Source organism: Otolemur garnettii, unplaced genomic scaffold, assembly GCF_000181295.1.
Source record: "Otolemur garnettii isolate 467f Iridium unplaced genomic scaffold, OtoGar3 scaffold00003, whole genome shotgun sequence".
Taxonomy (NCBI): Eukaryota; Metazoa; Chordata; class Mammalia; order Primates; family Galagidae; genus Otolemur; species Otolemur garnettii.
In genome coordinates, this window is record NW_003852398.1 from 1,705,504 (window position 1) to 1,713,402 (window position 7,899).

Below are 7,899 nucleotides of genomic sequence, written 5' to 3' on the forward strand. Positions count from 1 at the left end.
AAAAAAAAAAAAAAAATAAAAAAATAAAAGAATATACTTACTGTGTTTTGCACTTATTTTAAAAATAATTTAACTAACAATCTTTGCAAATTTTCTCAACATACCTAAGATCCTCTCCTGGTACATTGGTTGAAAATCACTGTTGTAGAGTGAGCTTTTGAAGATATGAAAGTTATGTCACTTCCCATTTGAAAGCCTATTCTTGTTCTCCTGATAAAGTCCAGCCTCCTCGGTATGGCATTCAAAGCTTTTTGATACAGGCCTCAGCTGCTAGTTAGTTTCAACTCCTGCCTCACACTCTTATGCGTATATTTGCCAGCTTACTATTCCTGGAATGCACTGGGCGATTTTCTTCCTTTTTTCCTGGACTGTCTCTCCTCAAGAGCCTTGATTCCTAGAAAAACTGATACACATTCTTCAAGGCCCAGCTCAAAAGATACTCCTCCAGGAAGCTGTCCTTAAATTTGCCAGATACTTTTTTTTTTTTGAGACAGAGTCTCAAGCTGTCACCCTAGGTAGAGTGCCGAGGCGTCATAGCTCACAGCAACCTCTAACTCTTGGGCTCAATTGATCCTCTTGCCTCAGCTTTTTTCTATTTTTAGTAGAGACAGGGTCTTGCTTTTTTCTCAGCTGGTCTTGAACTTGTGAGCTCAAGCAATCTACCTGCCTTGATCTCCCAGAGTGCTAGGATTACAGGCGTGAACTACCGTGCCCGTGTTAATAACTAAGTTATTTTAAATGCAAGGGAATGGCTGTAAGTCTGGAGGAAAAAAATTAAAAATATAAATATAAATATAAGGTAAGATAATCAAAGTATGTTTTGGGGCTGAATTCAGGTCACTGTTCACTAATTTTCTCCTTACACATAAAATTTTGTTGTTCAAAATCTGCATTCTGATAATTCTTACTTTGGAAGATTGAGAATAAAAATGAAAACAAACTTACTGCTTGTCAGCAAAATGCAGATTCATTTGTAAACTAAGCCAAATCTAGCAGAAGACAAGAAATAACAAAAATGAGAATGAAATGAAATTGAAACAAACAAATACAAAGGATCTTTAAAGTGAAAAGTTGGTTCTTCGAAAAGATAAACAAAATTGACAGACCACTGGCTAGACTAAGATAAGAAGAGAAAGGGTTCCCATAAAACTCAGTCAGGAAGGGAAAAGCAGACATGAGAACTGATACCACCAATGCAGAAGATCACCTGAGTCTACCATGAGCACCTGTGTGCATACAGACTAGAGAATTGGGAGGAAGTGGACACATTTTTGGAAACACACAGTCATCTAAGATTGAATCAGGAAGAAATAGAAACACAGAACAGACTAATAATGAGTAATGGGAATGTTTCAGTAGTAAAAAACAAAACAAAACACACCCCCAAAGCCCAGAATCAGATGACTTCACAGCTGAATTCCGTCAGACTTACAAACAAGAACTGATACCTATCTTACTGAAATTATATTGAAAATGTTCCATAACATCAGGAAGGGGGGAATCATTCCATGATGCCAGTATCATCCTAATACCAAAGCCAGGAAAGGACACAACATAAAGAGAAAATTACAGACCAATATTCCTCATGAACATAGATACAAAACTCCTCAACAAAATGCTAGCAAGCTGAATCCAACAGCACAGCAAAATAATAATAAATACTAACAATTATTACTATTATTATTTACCATCTAGGGATGCAAGGACAGTTTAACATACATAAATCAATAAATGTGATTTACCACATAAACAGAATTAAGAATAGAAATTACACGATCATCTCCATAGATGCAGAGAAAGCATTTGTTAAAATCCAGCACCCCTTCATGATAAAAATCCTTAACAAACTAAGCATGGAAGTAACACACCTCAAAATAATAAAAACCATGTATGACAAACCCACAGCCAACAGCATACCTAATGGGGTAAAGTTGAAAACATTACTCCTAAGAACTGGAACAAGACGAAGATGACCACCTTCACCAGTTATATTCAACATAGATTCATTCAACCCTAAAGATTCCTCCAAAAGACTCCAAGAATTGATAACGAAGGTTAGTAAAATCTTGTTATAAAATCAATGTATACAGATCTATAGCATTTCTATACAGTACCAATGACCATGCTGAAAATCAAATGCAGAGCTCAATTCCATTTACAATAGCTGTAAAAATAATACTTAGGAGTACGCTTACCAAGTAGGTGAAAGAGCTCTACAAGGAGAACCACAAAACACTATTGAAAGAAATTGTTGATGACACAAACAAATGGAAAAACATCCTATGCCTATGTATTGGAAGAATGAATATTGTTAAAATATTGTCCATTCTTCTCAAAGTGATGTACAGAATCAATGCAAATCTCATCACAATACTGTGATCATTTTTCATAGAATTAGAAAAAGAAATCTTATCTTCCATATGAAATTGAAAAAGGGCCCCAATAGGCAAAGCAACCATAAGTAACCCCCCAAAAAACAATTTTTTAAAAAAACTCTGAAAGCATCACATTTCCTGATCTCAAATTATACTACAAAGCTAATCGAAACAGCATGATATTGGTATAAAAACAGAAATATATGTAATGAACATATGTAATGAATTGTGTCCGAGGTGAATGGACACAATTGATGGAATAGAATAGAGAACCCAGAAATAAAACTATGTACCTCCAGCAAATTGATCTTTGACAAAACAGACAAAAACACACTGGGGAAACAACACCCTATTTAATAAATGATGCTAAGAAACTTGGATAGTCACATGGAAAAGAATAAAACTGGACCTGTATCTTGCACCATCTACCAAATTAATTCAAAATGGGTTAAATGTAAGACATAGCACTATAAAAATTCTAGAAGAAAACTAAGAAAACTGGGCAAAGAATTTATGCCTAAGACCACAAAAACAAATACAACAAAGACTAAAGTGAATGAGGAGGACTTAAATAAGCTAAAAAGTTTCTGCACAGCCAAATCAATAATCAACAGAATAAATAGAAAACTTACAAAATGGGAGAAAATATTCATAAACTATACATCCAACAAAAGACTGATATCCAGAGTGCACAAGGAACTCAATTCAAACTCACCCGGGAAAAAATAAATACCCTCTTAAAAAGTGGGCAAAAGACACAAAGAGACAGATATTTTTCAAAAAAAAAAAAAAGATATAGAAATGGCCAAAAAACATGGAAAAATGCTCAGTATCACTAATCATCAGGGAAATGCAAATTGAAACCATCATGAGATACCATTTCACCTCTGTCAGAGAAGCTTTTATTATTATTAAGTCAAAAAACAATAGATCTTGGGCCAAGCATGGTGAAAAGGGAATGCTTATACACTATTAGTGGGAATGTAAATTAGTACAATCTCTATGGAAAATAATATACTGATTCTTCAAAGAACTAAAAGTAGACCTGCCATTCAATCCAGCCATCCTGCTACTGGATATCTACCCAAAAGAAAAGAAGTCACTATATCAAAAAGACACATAGGCTCAAATGTTTACTACAGTGCAATTCACAATTGCAAAGACATGAAATCAACCTAAGTAGCCATCAATTGATGAGTGGATAAAGAAAATGTATGTGTATGTATATACATATATATGCAGGTGTATGTATATAAGTATGTATGTGTGTGTGTGTAAATATATACATATACATACATATATACATATATATGTATATATGCTATTTGGAAAGTATTTAGCCATGTAATATGACAAATAGTATTAACAACGGCTGGACAGTCCCCTCCACCCCCACTGACACCATGGACTACTACTCAGCCATAATGAAGAATGAAATAATGTCTTTCACAGAAACTTGGATGGAACTGGAAGCCATCATCCTACATGAAGTATCATAGGAATGGAGATACCACATGTACTTAGTTAAAAGTGGGAGGTAAGTGATAGATAGGCTCTAGGGCAGGTGTGTCCAACCTTTTTTCTTTTGGTCATACATTGGAAGAAGAGTTGTCTGCTCGGCGCCTGTGGCTCAAGTGGCTAAGGCGCCAGCCACATACACCTAAGGTGGTGGGTTCAAATCCAGCCCGGGCCCACCAAACAACAATGACGGCTGCAACCAAAAAATAGCCAGGCGTTGTGGCAGGCACCTGTGGTCCCAGCTACTTGGGAGGCGGAGGCAGGAGACTCGCTTGAGCCCAGGAGTTAGAGGTTGCTGTGAGCTATGATGCCATGGCACTCTACCCAGGGGACAGCTTGAGGCTCTGTCTCAAAAAAAATAAAAAAAAGAAGAGTTGTCTAGGGCCACACATTAAATACACAATCACTAACCTAAGCAGATTAGCAAAAAAAAAGTCCATGAATAATTTTCATGATATCTTACACTACAGACAAGCAAAAAAGTCCTGACAAAATCAGCAGGTGGCCTGTGGGCTGCAGGTTGAACACCATGCTACAGAGTGGTATACATCATAGACTTCTGAGACTCAGAAGGGGCGAGGTGAGAGGGGAGTGAGGGAACAGAATTACCTGTCAGGTACAACATATACTGTTTGGGTGACAGGTACGTTGAAAGCCCTGGCTTCATGCATTGTATCATGTATCAAAAAAACATTTATGCATCCTAGATTACTGAAATAATAAAACAAAAGAAAAATATGACAAAAAAGAATGAAGCCAGTGCTGCTAGAAGCAATGGCAAGGGGAAAAAACATACAAGAGTTTGGCAAAAATCAGTGAAAGCATCCTATGAGAATCAGTTGCCTGTATAAAACTTATAATACTGTACTGTAGAATATGCTGGGTAATTTATTATTGTTTATAAATCATGTTCTATACATCCTTTATATCAGCATGCTTATAATCAACCTATGATGTGTAGAGATATATCATCCTTTTTCAGAGTACTGGTTGTTAAACATTTAACTGCATACACTGGCTCAAGTCCTAATCTTATTTGACTATCTATTCTCCTCCCATGTCACCTATGGGTTAATCTTAATTACTTGAAATCAATAATTGTTATTCTAGTCTCTTTCCTTGTCAATTATTGGTCTTCATGGAAGCCTGTTCTTGCCAATGAGATGTGAGTGGAAACCTCCTGGAGGTTTTGGCTAATGTTTCCTTGCTCTCAAAAGAGATTTTCAGGGCGTATTTTTTTTAATAGGTAGACTTTGTTAGGTCTGCTGATGCCTGGAATCCCGGCAGCCATCTAGCTCCTTTGAGGAGGGCCAGCTGATGACAAAGCCACATCCTAAAGATGGCAAAGTGAAAAGATGGAGAGAACTTTGCTCCTGATGGCAGTATTGAGCAGGTAAATTAAGCAAATCTGGAGGGATTATTCCTTCTTTTGTAGTAAAAAAATTCTCTCTATGTTTAAGCTGATTACATTGGGGCTTCTATTGCTTACAGGCAAAATGTCCTCACTGGTACCCCGATCCTGTGAATAGTTTGTGTGTTAGTTGTTAAGTGACTGTCTTTCTGCTCCAAACCCAATTTTCTGTCGTATGCTTTGTGATTCTAGGACTCTGCCAAGCATACCTTTGTTTTGTCAGCCCAGGGATGAAAAAGTGAAAGTGGAAGGAGGGACACGTCCTCTCCTGTTTGCTTCTTATTCTTGTCACCACTTCAGCCTTGCCTCATTCAAAGCTGGGTTTCCCCCATAATCCCAGACTCAGCCTCATTGCACTCTTTCAAAGATATCAGCACTAACAGGTGGGGCCCCCCTCCTCAGCATTCTGGGTCCCAGACTGATGGGACCTCACCTCCAATCTCAGGGACATGAGCATCAGCCAAAGCGTTCTCTGTCCCCCAAGTCTCTAAGAATTCATAATCCCAGCCTCTTTCCTTCATGTCCCCAGCATTAGGGATAGCAGCTGATTTCCACAGTTGCTACATTGCAATGGCTTCAGTGTTCCATTGTTTAAACAATTCTTTAGGTTAAATATTCTATTTTTTCTTTTTTGTTTTTGAGACAGAGCCTCAAGCTGTCACCCTGGTAGAGTGCTGTGGCATCACAGCTCACAGCAACCTCCAACTCCTGGGCTCACGTGAGTCTCCTGCCTCAGCCTCCCAAGTCACTGGGACAACAGGTGCCTGCCACAACACCTGGCCATTTTTTTGGTTGCAGCCGTCATTGTTGTTTGGCGGGCCTGGGCTAGATTCAAACCTGCCACCTTAGGTGTATGTGGCTGGTGCCTTAGCCACTTGAGCCACAGGTGCTGAGCCAGGTTAAATATTCTGTTAAAATAACTTCCGTAGTTTATATTTTCCTGATGGAGACTCCAACTGATAGAATGGCTCAATGGACATTTGCTGATGGCCTCCCCATGCCGTTGCTCCCCCTCTTCTGCTGAAAGTAACAGTCACCTGTCCCCATTTAGTAGCAGCCACTTGGTTTAAGTGGGATTGAACCCAGATTTCAGCTCTAGGATGATTTGCTTACTTCTGTCTCATGCTCTGAGCTACAGTTCATGGCTTAGGGAAGAGGCATGTGTCCCAGCCAGGGACAGAGGAAGTGCCTCCAGGGTGATATACTATGAGCTCTGGAGCCTCCAGGAAGGGACAGGCACTCCTGGGAGGGGGGTGCACCTCACAGGGCCCGAGGGCAGCGAGGCTGACTCAGTTGGGTGCAGAGTGCAGAGGTGGAGAGAAACCTAGTGCTTGGCCTGCATGCGAGCCTCTGGAGCCAGTGTAAGCTCTGGGCTCTCCAGCCAATAAGTAGAAATAAGCTGAGCTAGATTTTAACATTGGTAAAGCGAGACACCATTGACGGGGGTGAGGGACAGTGGTGGGGTGGGGAGGTGGTTCTTAATTAAAAATTTGGTCTATGTGGAGCAACAAAAATTTTCATAGAACACAAAAATAGTATTGCAATATATATATATATTTAATTTCAACATAAGTAGAATTTACAAATATAATACATTAAAAAAATTATGTATAGGGTGGGCCTGTGGCTCAAAGGAGTAGGGCACCTGTCCACTTGGGCGACTTTGCCCAGGAGGGGAGTAGGGAGTTTACATTAGCCTTGTCATTTCCAAATGAAGTTACATTAACCTTTTCAGCAGCCGAGTATATTCCCTTCCTGTTGTACTGCGTTCCCTAGCTTGTCTTGCATTCTTTCCAAAAATTGGGACTTTTTAAAAATACTGTGGGGCCAGGGACAAATTGTTAAAAATTGGGACCGTCCCGCCAAAAGAGGGACATCTGGTCACCTTAGATTTGCAATCTAAAGAATCCTAAGCCATGGATGGGGAAAGGAAAGCGGTGTTTCCTTTACTTATTATTTTTTTCCTTGTGCTTCAGCCTCTGGAGTAGCTGAGATTACAGGCACCCGCCACAATGCCTGGCTATTTTTGTTGCAGTTGGCCGGGGCTGGGTTTGAACCTGCCATCCTTGGTATATGGGGCCAGCGCCCTACCCACTGAGTCACAGGCACCTCCCCAAAGCGGTATTTCTTGAGCACACAGCTGTGTAGAAACTGTGTTGTCTAATCCTCCTTGGATTGCAGTTTCCATATTACACATGTGGAAACTGACTAAATCTCAGAGAAGTCAAGAGTTCTGCTCAAAGTCACACAGAGTGTTAGTGGCAGAGCCTATATATTTTTTCAGACATTCTGTGATGAAAATAACTATAATTCCAGCTTAGCTGGCAGCAAAACTACACCCTCAGAAAAATTTAGGGGCACGTACATAGGTCGCTGTGCAAGTTTGAGATAGACCGTCTGTGTTTTCACTTCCAAGAAACACAGTGGACAGCATCCTTTTGATTCACCTGTGCACATTTCAACTTGCCTGGCTTACCAGTGTTGCCGGTAGGCCGTCGTTTGTTTCTGTACGTGTGGATCTTACACTTCTAGATGTTCATGTATCTCTAAACTTTTGTAATAACTCATGTATTTGAAGAGGAACAAATAGAAAAG